Source organism: Taudactylus pleione, unplaced genomic scaffold (assembly GCF_031769625.1).
Source record: "Taudactylus pleione unplaced genomic scaffold, aTauple2 ptg000093l, whole genome shotgun sequence".
NCBI classification, from domain to species: Eukaryota; Metazoa; Chordata; class Amphibia; order Anura; family Myobatrachidae; genus Taudactylus; species Taudactylus pleione.
Genome location: NW_028284495.1, coordinates 31,466,330 through 31,481,979, shown reverse-complemented (window position 1 = coordinate 31,481,979; position 15,650 = coordinate 31,466,330). Strand labels below are relative to the sequence as shown.

The 15,650-nt window shown below is 43.1% G+C and overlaps 1 long non-coding RNA gene across 1 annotated transcript; it reads left to right on the top strand.

Annotated features, from left to right (window-relative positions):
- Positions 1–6,796: 6,796 nt before the first annotated feature.
- LOC148526926 (uncharacterized) lies at positions 6,797–12,968 on the top strand. The gene is made up of 2 exons (XR_015878208.1): positions 6,797–6,946; positions 12,679–12,968. It is a non-coding gene; the product is annotated as an uncharacterized LOC148526926 (long non-coding RNA).
- The last annotated feature ends 2,682 nt before the right edge of the window (positions 12,969–15,650 follow it).

Sequence of the window (15,650 nt, the reverse complement as noted above, 5' to 3'; positions counted from 1 at the left end):
TCCTAGGTGGTTAACGTACCTACCCCCTACTTATTTCACCTTTACATATGGTACATATGGGAAGACAGTTGTTGTCCGGATTTGGATAGAAATATTGCCAGACCAAAGAGGTGGAATGTTTGGTCTTCTGCCCAGGCATGACCGTGATGGGCTTTTTCATCCCACGGACAACAACTGTCTCCCCCGGAGCCTGATTTAAACAAACCACATCACGATCAGAATCCTCCTCGTCGTCTTCCTCCTCAACGCCAGCTACACCAGTATGCTCATCCTGTTGTACTTCAACAGTGACATCTTCAATTTGCATATCAGCAAGTGGACTGTGGGTGCTCCTTCCAGCACTTGTAGAGGGCGTGCAAATGGTTGAAAGAGCCACCTCTTCCTGTCCAGTGTTGGGAAGATCAGGCATCGCAACCGCCGCCACACTTGGACTCTCCTTGGGGATTTGTGATATCTTCTTAGAACGCACAGTTCTTTGCTGTGCTTTTGCCAGCTTAACTCGTTTGATTTTTGTAGCGGAAGGAGGGCTTCCATCGTCATGTGAAGCTGAACCACTAGTCATGAACATAGGGAAAGACCTTAGCCGTTCCTTGCCACTCCGTGTCGTAAATGGCATAATGGCAAGTTTAAGTTTCATCTCATATGATTTAAATGTTTTTTTAAGGTCATTTTCCTGAACTTTGTCATTTGGGATTTTATATGCCCTCTACTATGACATTATGCGTCGGCCTTGGCAGACAACGTTGATGGCATGTTATCGTCTATGTTATGACTAGTGGCACCAGCTTCAGCACTAGGAGGAAGTGGTTCTTGATCTTTCCCTATTTTATTGTTATCGGACAAAATTTGGTCCTCCATTTATGTTATATTGATATATACGTGCGGCTAAGGTGCACACAAACACAGAAAAGAAGAATTGTTTATTTTTTGTGGAGCGCACTTTGGGGGTTACATCACCCTTTAACAGACGAGCCAGCCAACCCTTTACTTAAGACAACAGGCTCACGCTTGGCGTTGCTACTTTGTTGATGCAAGTGCGGCTACTGCGCACACATTTCACACACAATCACAGAAAAAAGAATTGTTTATTTTTTGTGGAGCGCACTTTGGGAGTTACACCACCCTTTAACAGACGAGCCAGCCGGCCCTTGATTTATGACACAGGCGCACGCTTGGCGCTGCTCCTTTGTTGATGCACGTGCTGCTACAGCGCACACAATTAACAACACAGAAAAGAAGAAATTTTAATTTTTTTTGGAGTGCACTTTGGGGGTTACACCACCCTTTAATAGGTGAGCCAGCCGGCCCTTTACTTATGACACAGGAGCACGCTTGGCCTCTCCTTTGTTGATGCACGTGCGGCTACTGCGCACACATTTCACACACAAACACAGAAAAAAAGAAGAATTGTTTATTTTTGTGGAGCGCACTTTGGGGGTTACACCACCCTTTAACAGACGAGGCCCTTTATTTATGACACAGGTGCACACTTGGCGCTGCTCCTTTGTTGATGCATGTGCGGCTACAGCGCACACAATTCACAAACACAGAAAAGAAGAATTTTTTATTTTTTTTGGAGTGCACTTTGGGGGTTACACCACCCTTTAACGGACTTATGACACAGGTGCATGCTTGGCGCTGCTCCTTTGTTGATGCACATGCGGCTACAGCGCACACAAGTCACAAACACAGGAAAGAAGAATTTTTTATTTTTTTGGGAGGGCACTTTGGGGGTTACACCACCCTTTAACAGACTTATGACACAGGCATACGCTTGGCGCTGCTCCTTTGTTGATGCACGTTCGGTTACAGCGCACACAATTCACAACACAGAAAATATTTTTTTTTTATTTTTTCTTTAAGTGCACTTTGGGGGTTACAACACCCTTTAAGAGATGAGCCAGCCAACCCTTTACTTATGACACAGGTGCACGCTTGGCGCTGCTCCTTTGTTGATGAACGTGCAGCTACAGTGCACACAATTCACAAACACAGAAATAAATGTTTTTTTTGCTCTTGGATGGAGCACCCCTGATGGACAGATCACCCCCTGGACAACACTACAGCATCCCTTTAGGACTACAGCCTTTATGGGACACTGCACAACACAGCCCAGCCAGCCCCTATAGACTTTTGGAGTGGACAGAGCCCCTATGGACAACTGACTGCACAACACAGCCCAGCCAGTCCCTATGGACAACAGCAGCACAACACAGCCCAGCCAGCCCCTATGGACAACAGCAGCACAACACAGCCCAGCCAGCCCCTATGGACTTTGGAGGAGTGGACACAGCCCTTATGGACAACAGCAGCACAGCACAACACAACACAACACAGCCCAGCCAGCCCTAACTCCCACCCTCCCTCTTCACTGTCCACAGCCAGAGTGAGAAATGGCGCTGACCTTTTATAGAATCCAAAACCCGCGAGATCCGGAAGGCAGGATGATGACGTTTTGCCTCGATTTCAGTTCCGAATCAGGCGGGAAAACCCGAGCCAGACTCGGTTCCCGGCTTGGATCGGGGGGGCTCGGGGGGGTTCGGATTTCTGAAATCCGAACCCGCTCATCCCTAATATATATATATATACACACATACTGTTTATATATATATATATATATATAAACACACAGATACACACACATACATACATACATATGTATATATATATAAAAATATATATATATATATATATATATACACACACACACACATATATATATATATATATATATATATATTACGTTTTGTATAGCGCCAGAATTTGTGATGTTCCAAAACAATAAAGTGAGAATGTGTGTAACTCTCTTAGCACCCCCCACATCAATGGGGTGTCTGCTCAACCTGATATAAATTAAGGACTTGAAGAAGTCCGCTGCTGATGAAACGCGTTGGAGGCCTGTACCCTACCTGACTTTACTATCTATATGGCACTTTAGGGCGCTCTGACTTGATTCCATTGTTTATTTATATATATATATATATATATAGAGAGAGAGAGAGAGAGAGAGAGAGAGAGATAGATATACATACACATACACACATATATATGTATATATAAATATATATGTATATATATATATATATATATATATATACACAAATATATATAGCCAAGGCTCTACTGATGACACATACATGAAGGGTGGGCGAGTGGGAGGACAGCACGCTGCTTACACTCGACGGCTGTATAGAGGACAGAGCAGTCACCGGTGGACTGGTACCGGGCTGCCTCCAGCTAGGCTGCGGCGGTGGTGGTAGCAGGGTGACTGGGAGAGGCAGACTGCATGCTGCTTCTATTTGCCTGGTGGCTGCTCTTTTCTCTCTGCAGCCACCAGGTTGTTTCTAGCTAGGCAGCTGTGAGGGTAAGTGGGGAGGTGGAGAGGGGTTCGTGGAGGACAGTAGGCTATTAACTTTTTTCCCCGGCGGCTGCTCCAACCACTCTGCAGCCACCGGGTGTTGGATCCTCGGGGCTGTCCTCTCTAGCCAGATGGCGGGGGGCTAGAGGAAGACAGCGGCTGCATTTGTCTATATTCTCGGCGGCTGCTCCTTCCTAGTGCCGGGTGTGTGTGCCTCTGGGTTGTCTAACTGCCAGCAGCCGCCGGGTGGGGGTGCGCCGGTACTGGGCTTCCCGATCACTGCTTCCTAGGAGGGATTGGGACAGAGGGAAGAGCAGTTGGTGCAGAGGGACCAGGAGGTCCCTCTGAGATGGGCGGCTGCTTGAAGTTAACTTCTAGCAAGCTGCCTACTGGGCGTTTCTAACTGGTCGCATCAGATGTGACCATGTCAGGGAAAGCCCAGCCTGGTGTGGCCGCATCTAATGCGACCATGCTAGACAAGTGGTTAATACCTACCCAATGCCTCGTGTGGATGAACTTATTGATAGGCTGGGAAGAGCACGGTACTTAACCACTCTAGACTTAACCAAAGGGTACTGGCAAGTGCCATTGACAGACAATGCAAATAAAAAGACAGGTTTTTCTGCAGCAGAGAGTCTATTTCAATACAATTCATTTGGTTTATATGGGGCATCCACCACCTTTCAGTGGATGCTGGATAAATTTTTAAGGCCCCGTAGACAGTATGCTGCTTATCTTGATGATGTAGTCATCTGGAGTCCTGATTGGCAGTCTCACTTACCCAGGTTACAAGTAGTGTCGGACTCCATCCATGAGGCAAGATTGATAGTCAGCCCAAAAAAGTGTTGCTTATGGATGGATTGATAAAGCACCAACTTAATAAAATTGAGGCGATACAAACTTTGTCACAGCTCCTAAATAAGAAGCAGATGAGAGCTTTCTCAAGAATAATAGGGTATTATTGAAGATTTATACCTAATTTTGCCACCCTTGCTGTCACTTTGTTTAACCTTACCAAGCGTAAACAGTCAGTTATGATTAAGAGGAATCCTGAAGCAGAAAAGGCTTTTCAGGCATTAAAGGTAACACTGTGCTCTCAGCCAATTTTAATGACACATGACTTTAAAAAGGAATTTATTGTACAAACAAATTCATTGGGTGTAGGGAAAGGTTCTGTTGATGGTGAAGTGCATCCTCTTATTTATTTAAGTAGGAAACTGAATGTACAAGAGAGAAATTATGTCACCGTACAAAAATAAGCATTAGCAACTAATTGGGCATTAGAAAAGCTCAGGTATTGCCTTTTTGGGAAGAAAATTTAGAACAATTACTGATCAGGCTCCTTAAAAATTGATGAAGTAAAGAGAGCAATAGGAGAATAAGAAGTTGGTTCTTGATATTGCAAAATGTTAAAATCTCAGTGGAACATAGGCCAGGAGGTCAAATGGCCAATACATATGCTTTGTCCTGTGTCTTTTGTTTAGGGGCTATAGATGTTCCACCTCACAGATCGAACAGGAAGGGGGAATATGTGACAAAAGCACTGGGGACGTTATTGATGGGAGGTATATATGCCCCAGGCTTTTAACGTGTGGTAATTTTCCAAGTAATGAGCAGCCTTGATTGCCAAACTACCTGTAAGAGACTTATAGAGGGTATGTCAGTTTATCTGGGCAGGTTCTCACTACCTGGGGAGCAGGTCAACAGCCCTGTGAGAGACACTGCTATGGCTTTATGTAAGTGCTGTATTTAAATGCTGTTTTTCGTGAGTTGGACATTGGGTCCTCCTGCTACGTGTGATCTATTTGTGCTGAAATGCAGGTTATAATAGTCAACACCAGCGGAAATCAGATACAGAAGGCAGCCTTAGTACTTTACAAAGTGTTTGGTTTATTGAAGTGTAGTGTGAAGTGTAATAAATGTGTTTGTACAGCTGTACTCACAGTTACACACTTAGTGGATCTGGATAGAGCAGACCAGCAGAGGACCAGCTAGCCATGTATCATGGTAGCGGTGGAGGTATATGCAGGATCTATGCAGGATATACACAATGTCTGTGGAGCTAAGTGGAACACGTCCATGTTCCACTGTAGTCCTCTAACACAAGGGCAAATGGTGGCCTTCTTGATTAATGAGAATGCTTCAGTTAAGGAGCAATCATGGAGACAGCAAAGTAGTGCACTCCATATTTCAACACCTCCCACCATAAGAGAGGCATACTTCTATTTAGTTAGAGCCAGACAGGCTAGGATTTATTTTTAGGATTTTGTTTATTTTGCAACACAAATAAAACTAGCTGCAGATACTTGTACCAAGGCCCTGGTACCTACATGGTGTGATACTTATTGATTGCTGCATGCAAAGTGCAGACTTTTACAGCAGGAAACAGTACTCTTTAACCTGATCTTGTGGCAATAGGAACATTTGCATAAACTATAGTAGTTTATTTGCACATCTGTATTAGATCCTATCTCCAGCTGTGTAACAGCTTGTTAACACTATAGTTTATGCAAAACTTCCTAGTTGGAGTGCTGTTCCACTCCATCTGAATACTTATTTTTGGTGCCTTCACAGGACTAAAATCCGCCCTATGCTGGCCAATCTCCTGAGCGCACGATGTAATGGCGTTGTGCGCATGATGTCATCACATCGCGCAGAGGAGGGTGGGGCTGGGAATATTGGGGAAGTGCAGCTCTGAACAGAGCATCCTGCAGATGCTCTGATCGGCTGTACATTAGGTTAGAAAAGCAACATAAGCATCCTGTCAATGACTGTTCAGCTCTTTTATGTAAAATGACAATATAATACATTTAATGGGCACAGGCTGTAATTGAAATCTATCTCACTAGTCAAATTGCAGAATATAATAAATACTATTCATCTTGGTGCTATGGTAAAAATGTTACCTTACTCCCACACACTTGCTATTATGCTGTGTATGATTTCATATTTAGTTCTAGAGATCAAGACAATTATATTTTAGTCATGAAGTTTATTTGCAGTTATCACATACACAACATGCATGATTTTTAATATGAACAGCATGCATCTCTCACTGAGAAGTTGAGTTGAAACTTAAGAAATGTGGGGTAAGGTGGTTCACTTATAGTAGAAATGGTTGGCTTAGGGGGAGATGTATCAAACCTTGGAAATAGATAAAATGGAGAGAGATAAAGCACCAACCAATCAGCATCTAACTGCCATTTAACAGGCTGAGTTTAAATAATGACAGGAACTGATTGGTTTTTCTTTCTCTCTCCACCTTATCTCTCTCCAAGGTTTGATGCATCTCCCCCATAGTCATTTCCTTCTGCACCCTTTTTCCATTGGTGATAGTTGGGGTATTCTATATGTCTGCTATAATAACTGCTAATAGTCTTACAAAGGCTCTTTCATGTACTGTATGTCAGTGTATGTTATGAGAAACTCTGTCTTCCCTCTAGCTGATTGTGACACATATGATGGGTGAGCTTGGAATGGCCATGTATGTGGCTGATGCCGTGGGCCACGTCATAGAAACAGTGACACCAGGAAAAAAGAAAGAAGAACTGGCACCGAAGTTTTGTGCCAAAGGAGGATCACATAAAGGTAATTAGGTTTCATGTAGTACAAACATGTTGATTGAAAGTGTACCAAGAAGTAGCAATCGGTGTTACTTTTGTCTGAGCACTGGTTCCTTTCCTCATAGGAAAAAAGCACTGGTGACAAATATATTGAAGATCATTCAGAGTTAGGCACAAAACCCATCTTGAGCATAAAAAAGCTTTACACTACCTGCATCTCTCTCTTTATATCTGTAGAGGAAAAACAGAGGAGGAAAGGTGTTAGTTACCGGTAGTTATATCCCATACAGTAAGATTATTGTAGGTTGTGTCACATTATGAGAGGGGGACCCCACATTGCAATATTCTGTCACAGTATCACCGTCCTATATACTGTATTCTATTGCTGGTTATGACTTTTGCAGGAAAGGACCTCATGGTGTTTGTATTTATGCCATGTGCCACCCAGGGCCGGTTCTAGACATTGTGTAGCTCAGGGCAAAAGTTCACAGTTGCGCCCCCCCCCCCAAAACAAAACAAAAAAACAACATTTTGTAGATGACGTTTCTCTGCACGTGCTGAAAGCACATGCGCTTCCGGAAAGGGGGCGTGTCCTTGCAGAACACACCCAATTCATCACACTGTGGAGCGTACCCAGCACTTATGAAGGTGCTGGGCTTCCCCCAAGCTCTCCCCTCGCGGCGAATAATTGCATGTGCAGCAATGCGCCTTACACTGTAATGCCCTTTATAAATACATTATGCCACATGCAGTAATGCCCTTTATAAACACATTATGCCATACACAGTAATGCCCTGTATAACACATTATGCCACACGCAGTAATGGCCTTTATAACACATTATGCCACACGCAGTAATGCCCTGTATAACACATTATGCCACATGCAGTAATGCCCTGTATAACACATTATGCCACACGCAGTAATGGCCTTTATAACACATTATGCCACACGCAGTAATGGCCTTTATAACACATTATGCCACACGCAGTAATGCCCTGTATAACACATTATGCCACATGCGGTAATACCCTGTATAACACATTATGCCACATGCAGTAATGCCCTGTATAGCACATTATGCCACATGCAGTAATTCCCTTTATAATACAGTATCCCCAATTCAAATTACGCCACACATTAGTCCCTTATTCATGTTATGACACACAGTGGTGCCCCTTTTACACAATGCCCAAATTAGTGCCCCTTATACACAAAGCCCACAGTACTGAGTAGTAGTGTCCCTAATACAATGCCCACAGTAGTAGTGCCCCCTATAGTAGTGCCCACATTAGTAGTGCCCCAGTAATAATGCCGCCTGTCGTAGTGCCCACAGTAGGAATGCCCCCTATAGTAGTGCCCAAAGTTGGAATGCCCCCATTAGTGCCTCCTATAGTAGTGCCCCCTTATACACATGTCCCCAGTAGTAATGCCCCCTTATAGACATGCCCCCAGTAGAAATGTCCCCTTATAGACTTGCCCCCAGTAGTAATGCCCCCTTATAGACATGCCCCCAGTAGAAATGCCCCCTTATAGACATGCTCCCAGTAGTAATGCCCCCTTATAGACTTGCCACCAGTAGTAATGCCCCTTATAGACCCTGCTCCTGTGTCCGCTGCAGTCTGGTCTGACCACAGCTCCACCACGGATCTATGGGAGAGACGTCATGACGTCCCTCCCATAGTGCTCTATGCGGGAGCCGGAGCTCTGGAGTGAGCTTCGGCTGCCTTTGCAGGGAGAGAGCCGGGTGCCCGCTGATAACAAATATCAGCGGGCGCCCGGCAACGCGGGGGGGACCAGCGCTGTTTTTTTTTATTATGGGATTTTTTTTACCTTCTGGGGACTCAGTGGCGCCCTCTAGGGAGCAGCGCCCCGGGCGACTGCCCTGTTAGCCCACCCCTAGAACCGCAATTGGTGCCACCAAAACTCTTAGCAGGTATTTTATCTTTTGACTTTAATCATGTATATACTGCCACATCCACAGCGTACCTATCTATATTTCCAACTGGCAAATATAAGGAGTAACAATGTGCAAAGTTTTGCTAAAGCCAATACATGTTAGAAGCAATAATGAGACAAGCTCAGCCATATAAAAAAGTACTGTATAACATACACCACAGACAGTCAATAAGGAAAGTGAGCTCGTGGATGTAGCCTCTCTCTCTCTTCCTGCTTAACTTGGCTTGCAGTACTTCAACAGAGTAACAAGGTGTGTGTTCTGGGCAATTAGTGTGCTCCTGGCAAACAGATGTGCTGAGAGGGGTACAGGCGAGAAACCTACACACGTAGGGGCAGAAAGAAGGATACAGAAATACATAAACACGAGAGAGAGAGAGATGTGGAAATGCACACACACAAATTAGGAGAGCAGAGACACAAATGGTGAGACAGTGAGAAAGATACAAAAAAATTACCTCTATTAAAAGCATAGAAATAGAAAAATTATCTGACATTCTACTCTCTGCACTCTCTGCTAGGGAGAGATGTATCAATCCTAAAAATGCAGTCAAACCTCCGCAAAATCCCACATGCATAAAAGTGTTCCACAGCTAGAAATCCGCTGCTGCCCGCCAGCACTGAAACTTTCTGTTAGGGCCTGATTTCGAGACGCACACAATGCCGATGTTCACGGATTTCATGGATTTTTGAACGAAAATCCCTAAAAACGCATAAACAGATGCGTTGCACTGAGTGTATGCACAGAGGTGCAGTTGCAATTGGGATGCACAGCATCAGAAATTTACTGGATATTTGCTGGGCATTCCTGGGCCGTGACTGGGTGGTGGCTGTTCCTACGCTGGAAAATGGCCCATCTTATGGGCATCTTGCCTGTCTGATTATTGTATCGTCCCCTTAACTCCGCTTGCAGCTGATTTTTCATCATGGATCTCACTCATACAATCCTCACATTAGTATGCACCCATGCTTTTGGATTTCAACTCTTCTATTCTTATTGATTAGATGATCAATTCACTTTGAACTCTTGACTCGTCATTCTCTTGGGAAAATCAACCTGTCACAATCCAGAACTCTCTCTTGGCTGTGGGCCTCACAAAACTTCGCCCCTGGCTCATCACCACTCTGCCATTAAAGCGGTGTTACACATTGTATTACACTGGATGTACACTGCAGACTAGGGCGAATATCAGTCGACTTTTTTTTCAGCGTTATATATTACATGAATGGATTCTGCTATGATATTATTCCCAGCCCATAAACTGCATCGTGCCAGGACTACTGTGTGGGAATTACAGCATACCATTACCCATTATTTGCTGATCGACATCTGCAACTTCTCACAATTGACTTGTATGCAATGAAATTATGGTTTAATAATCTGTGGAGGGGAAAACTCAATCCTAATAATGTGTGCAGTACGTAGCTCTGAATGAGTGCAGTGGTTATGGGATAGTTTGCAACTGGGTATGCGCAGAATATCAGTCATGAAATATGTTGAGATTATTTCCACGATTACTGCCCATAATTAATTTGTATGTGCCATATTAATTAGGATTATCAATACTGGACCTACAAGTGGCCTTCACTACTACAGGCAAGGTTTACTCAATAACCCACTCCCCCACTAATTAGTAAATATGAGTTACTCCCTATAAAGTCTACACACCACACTTTGCAATTAATTTGTTCTGCATTAATGACCCAAATTGACTGATAGATTTTGCAGAAAAAAAATACACAATTCATCCTAATAGCACCACATATAGTACAGGAAACACAATAGTGTACTCACACCAGACATTAACACATACTTCTAAACTGCCCTGCATCTGGTGGGAGAGGTTTGGGAATTATGGTGTTAGTTGCACCTTCATCCACATTCATTCCCACAAATCCGCTGATAAACCACTAAAGGCTGAAAATCAGAGCTTTTTCAGCAGGAACTCAGGGCGGTCGGAGGATGCAAGCGGTCGCTCAGAAACTGGGCGGCCGCTTGCATCCTGACCGCCCGCTTCTGTTGCGGTCGTTAGGCTGTGGGTTAACACCCACAGCTCTAACGACCGCTCCGGTGATGGTCGCGATGGTCAGAGACCATCGCGACCATCGGGGCTTAAGACGAGACCCTAGGGTAGGGCCAAGTATAATAAAAATTATGACAATTTATTGAAAAACAGTGAACATAAAAATATATAAATAAATATGACCATAAAAACAACGACTGGCAGTAAATAGGGACTGTTGGCTGCCTCATGCACTGTGGAGAACTACCTCTCTTCTTTAATCAGATAAGCTGCTTAAAAATATCAACTTTCCTCTACTTTGTTTTTATCTATTTACTGCCAGTCGTTGTTTTTATGGTCATATTTATTTATATATTTTTATGTGCACTGTTTTTCAATAAATTGTCATAATTTTTATTATACTTGGCACTAGCACTTTGTCTTAGATTCATTTTGCACTAGCACTTTGTTATTTATTGGCTTGCTATATGAGTTCAATATAATTTTTTATTTAGATGTAACCAGATATATCATATTTTGCACTAAGCACCTTGCTATTTATTGGTTTGTTATATTTATTAATTAGCGTGGAACACGCCCCTCTATATGGTCTGAGGTATAACTACATTTTGAAACCATTAACTTATCCACTGTACATTTTACTGTGTGTGAATTTACACATCTAGCAAACTAGTCGCCTGATTGTTAATTCTCTTGTTTTTCACTTTCTAAAAATACTCACACTAGTATTACACTATTGTCTCAGAGCGGACGCCGAAATACTAATAGGCTAAGTTGCTATACATTTTTTTGTTTCACTCAGTAAGTCACACAGGTAGTGGCGCTGTACCCATCTATTGCTTGATATATGTGACTGTATATATATATATATATAAACATATATATATATATATATATGTATCTCGTATAATTGTTTTTCTATAGCCCCACCCACAGTAACTCCACCCACAGTTCCTGAACCTATTTTTCCAGAAAAATAGTCCTGCTAAAAATATTTAAAAACAAGATGAATAAGGTCTTAAAGACTAATAATAGCCCCCCCCCCTACCCTATGTTTTCATGTCTGCATTTCTATGTCTGTGGGTAAACCTTTTGTCTCTATTATTGTGAGTGATTTGTAAGGAGCCACTTAAACGGAGCACGATGGCTCTTTATAAGCCATGGACAATACTGATTACAATATTAACCTTGTTCCCACCATTGCATCTTAACATTTTAATGTGGCCACAACTTATTTCTAATTTGTGAAAGTGCCTTACCAGTACAATGCATAGCATTACATGAGCAATCAGAACTGAATGTTGTTCATTAGCCAATAGGAAGTCAGTACTTTCCAGCCAATCACAGCACTTCGCACTGAATAGAAACAAGGCAAATGTGACTGTGAAAGTGCTGTGCCAGTGCAGGTAACATACTGTGTGAGTTCTATCTGTGTGTACTGTACCTCATGATGTGTTAATCCCTGAAGAGAGATAAAGTACCAACCAATCAGCTCCTAACTATCACTTTACGCAGCGTTTGAAAAATGACAGTTAGGAGCTGGTTGGTACTTTAACTCTCTCCAAGACTTGGTATATCTCCCCCAGGGTGCCAGTGTAATAGATACAAAAAAAGCCATAAAATCCAGAAAATTGTAATGTTTAATTGGATAACGGCTCTATAAAATACTTTGATGAAACGAGGGAATAAATAAAAAGGTAATTGCCAGGAAAACATAAAACTGAGGTCTGACACTGTTGCAGAATGTTAGTGAAAGTGATATTTTTGCTGTTAACAGATTTGGTGAAACCTCATGTGGACGAGATCATCGCAGTGGAAGAGACACCTGGCCCTGATGAAATCCCTCTTGTGGAAGAACCAGATGAAGAAGTAGAACAACATCAGGAACCAGCAAAGAGGGGACAATAGTTGTAGTGTCTGATTTGTGTATCTGAGCTTGTGGAGTACACGATTTCGTATATATCACTAATATAAGTTGCAGAAGTTCAATTGCAGTCATACAAATAAAACTAAAATATGTGTGAAAGGTAAAAGAATATATTCTGTGTATCTGCTTTATTTATTTGCAGGAAGATATTGACGGTATATAAAATCATGCGTTCTGCCCATTACTTCCGGTGCCATTACTTCGGGTGCCTTGTGTCTCACATTTTGTCTCCTCTTGTGAACTAAGGCCCTCATTCAGAGCCGCTCGTTAGCGGCAGTACGCTCGTTCCGAGCGATGTTTGCACATCTACGCATGCGTACGGTTTTTAGTACGCATGCGCGCACCAGTCAGTGCGGCCGAAAATCGTTTGTACGCTATATAGCGAGTGCCTGCTATTTTGAGTGACAGAATGAGGCGTATGTGGGTGGTAACAGGGGAAGGTGCTTGAAAATGGGGAGTGGAGATCCGAACGCAGGCGTGCTTAAAGGTCAAAACGGGCGTTTTATGGGTGTGTATATTTAAAACAGCAGCGTCATTGACCACGTCACTGGGTTATTTTATAGCCAGAACTGCTCGCAAATTTGTGGTAGCAAACACCAACCACAAGAATAGCGAGCAGTTCATACGCTGGTCGATGTACTCGATTAATCTAATAAATAGCGGACATGACGTATGGTGCGAGCGGCCAGGGGGCGTTTTTAACAAATAAACGAGCGTATGTTTTGCTCGTTCGTTCAGACTTAGAGGTGTGAACAGACTGCAATGTGCGTACGGATCATTTGAATAGCCACCCCTTGTTTTTAAACGAACGACCGCAAATAGCGAACGGCTTTGAATGAGGGCCTAAGCCTTTTCCAACCATTTCTACATGGCATGCTGTCTTTTAAGGTTTAAGACTGTTTTATATTTGTTCTTTTAATACTAATCATAATCACAGTCACACTACCAATGTGGGGATACAACAGTAGAATTACAGATAGGAATGTAAAGGTAAGATAGGGTTGTACAGAGACATCATTTCCCATAAGTCAAAGTACCAGTTATTTTCCAAAGGAGAGCAGGATAATAGCTTAAAATACCCTTAGAACATTAGATGGGGAATGAATCCCATTAAATGCATGTATTCAATATTTGTGCAATTAATTATGCCACTGGTTATTTTTAGCTTATAATAACTGAGTAATTTAACAATGTTTCCTTTTGTCATGACTGCATGTAAGACCCAATTGCTAGGAACACATGGACCACTGGTCAGTGAACAGTGGTAAATTACCCCACATGGGGTAAAAATTAAAATCTTGGGGGGAATGGACGGACAGCCGGGCATGCATATGAATCATTCTATAATATAGAATGATTCATATGCATGCCTGGCTGTGCCGCAGAGAGGCTCTAAGCCGGACGCCCGCTGAGATGTTATTACCAGCGGGCACCCGGCTCCTTCCCTGCAGCGCCGCGTTAGCCGGGGGCCGGAGTTCTCTACTGAACTACAGCTTCTGCCTCTCTCTATGTGCACTATGGGAGAGACGTCATGAATCTCTCCCATAGTTCCGAGGAGCAGCCGGGTTGTAAAAGCGGCACTACAGGGGCATTATATGGGGGCACTACAGAGGCATAACTATGGGGGCACTACTACACGGGCATTATATGGGGGCACTACTACAGGGGCAAAACTATAGGGGCACTACTACAGGGGCATTACATGGGGGCACTACTACAGGGGGCATAACTATGGGGGCACTACTATATGATTTCCTTCCTTTCAAATCAAGGGGGTAACGTTGGCGTATCTACATATATTTTGGGGTAAAAGGTAAAAAAGTTCCCTGACCCCTGACATAGACAAATAGAAAAAAATATAGACTTTTTTTTACTTTACTCCTATGCCCTATAGACAACTTATGGGCACTAGTGTCTCTAGTACTCTGCCCCAAGCTACTGTATAAAGTGATGCAACAATACCTTTCCTGAGGTTTATGTAGTTTTGGGTCAGTATTTAGAACATGTACAGTATAATAGTATAATTTGTTATAATTAAGCCCTTACAGACAACACTTAGAAAAAAGATGCACCCAAGACTGTGCCCAGAGTATAAAGTACTGTTCTAAACCTATTTATGTTCCGATCATTATCATAGTTTCACATGTGTCATTGTAGGAACAAAAATAAGCTGAGAGTAATTAGATATGGAAGTGTCAATTCTAGGTCTAGATGGCCACTGCTACTCCTAGTACTCAACCCCAAGTTATAAAGTAATGCTCAAAACTATTTCTCTTTATTTCACTACTTTAGGTTCTCATAACTTGGATTTGGTATAAATGTGTTGCTTGGAGCCATACATGTAATACCCCTTTCAGACATACAACCCGGGAAATTTCCTGCTCAGACTCGGGAATTTCTCCTGTGCAAATTCCCGGGTATTTGGTCGAGACCCCCCTTTCACACTACAGTGTCTACCCGGGAAATGCCCAGGTAGACCCCTTTCAGACAAGAACAGGGTTTTTCTGCTTACCTGCCTCTTCACTGCCGTCTGCTCCTCCTAGCCTATCCACTCTCTGGCTGATGATGATGATGTCATCATTCAGCAGCCAAAAGCTGGCCAATCGTAATGCAGTTTTTTTTTTGTATTATAATTTTTTTAACATTTATTTTAATTCCCTGGTGGTCCAGCGGGAGTGCGGACGGCCCGCTGTGGCAAAGCCGGCCGGTGCTGGGGGTGGTGAGCAGCAGCGCTGAGCGTCCTATAGGACGCTCTGCGCTGTTAGCTCAAACAAAGCAGCAGCGCTGAGCGTCCTATAGGACACTCTGCGCTGTCAGCTCAA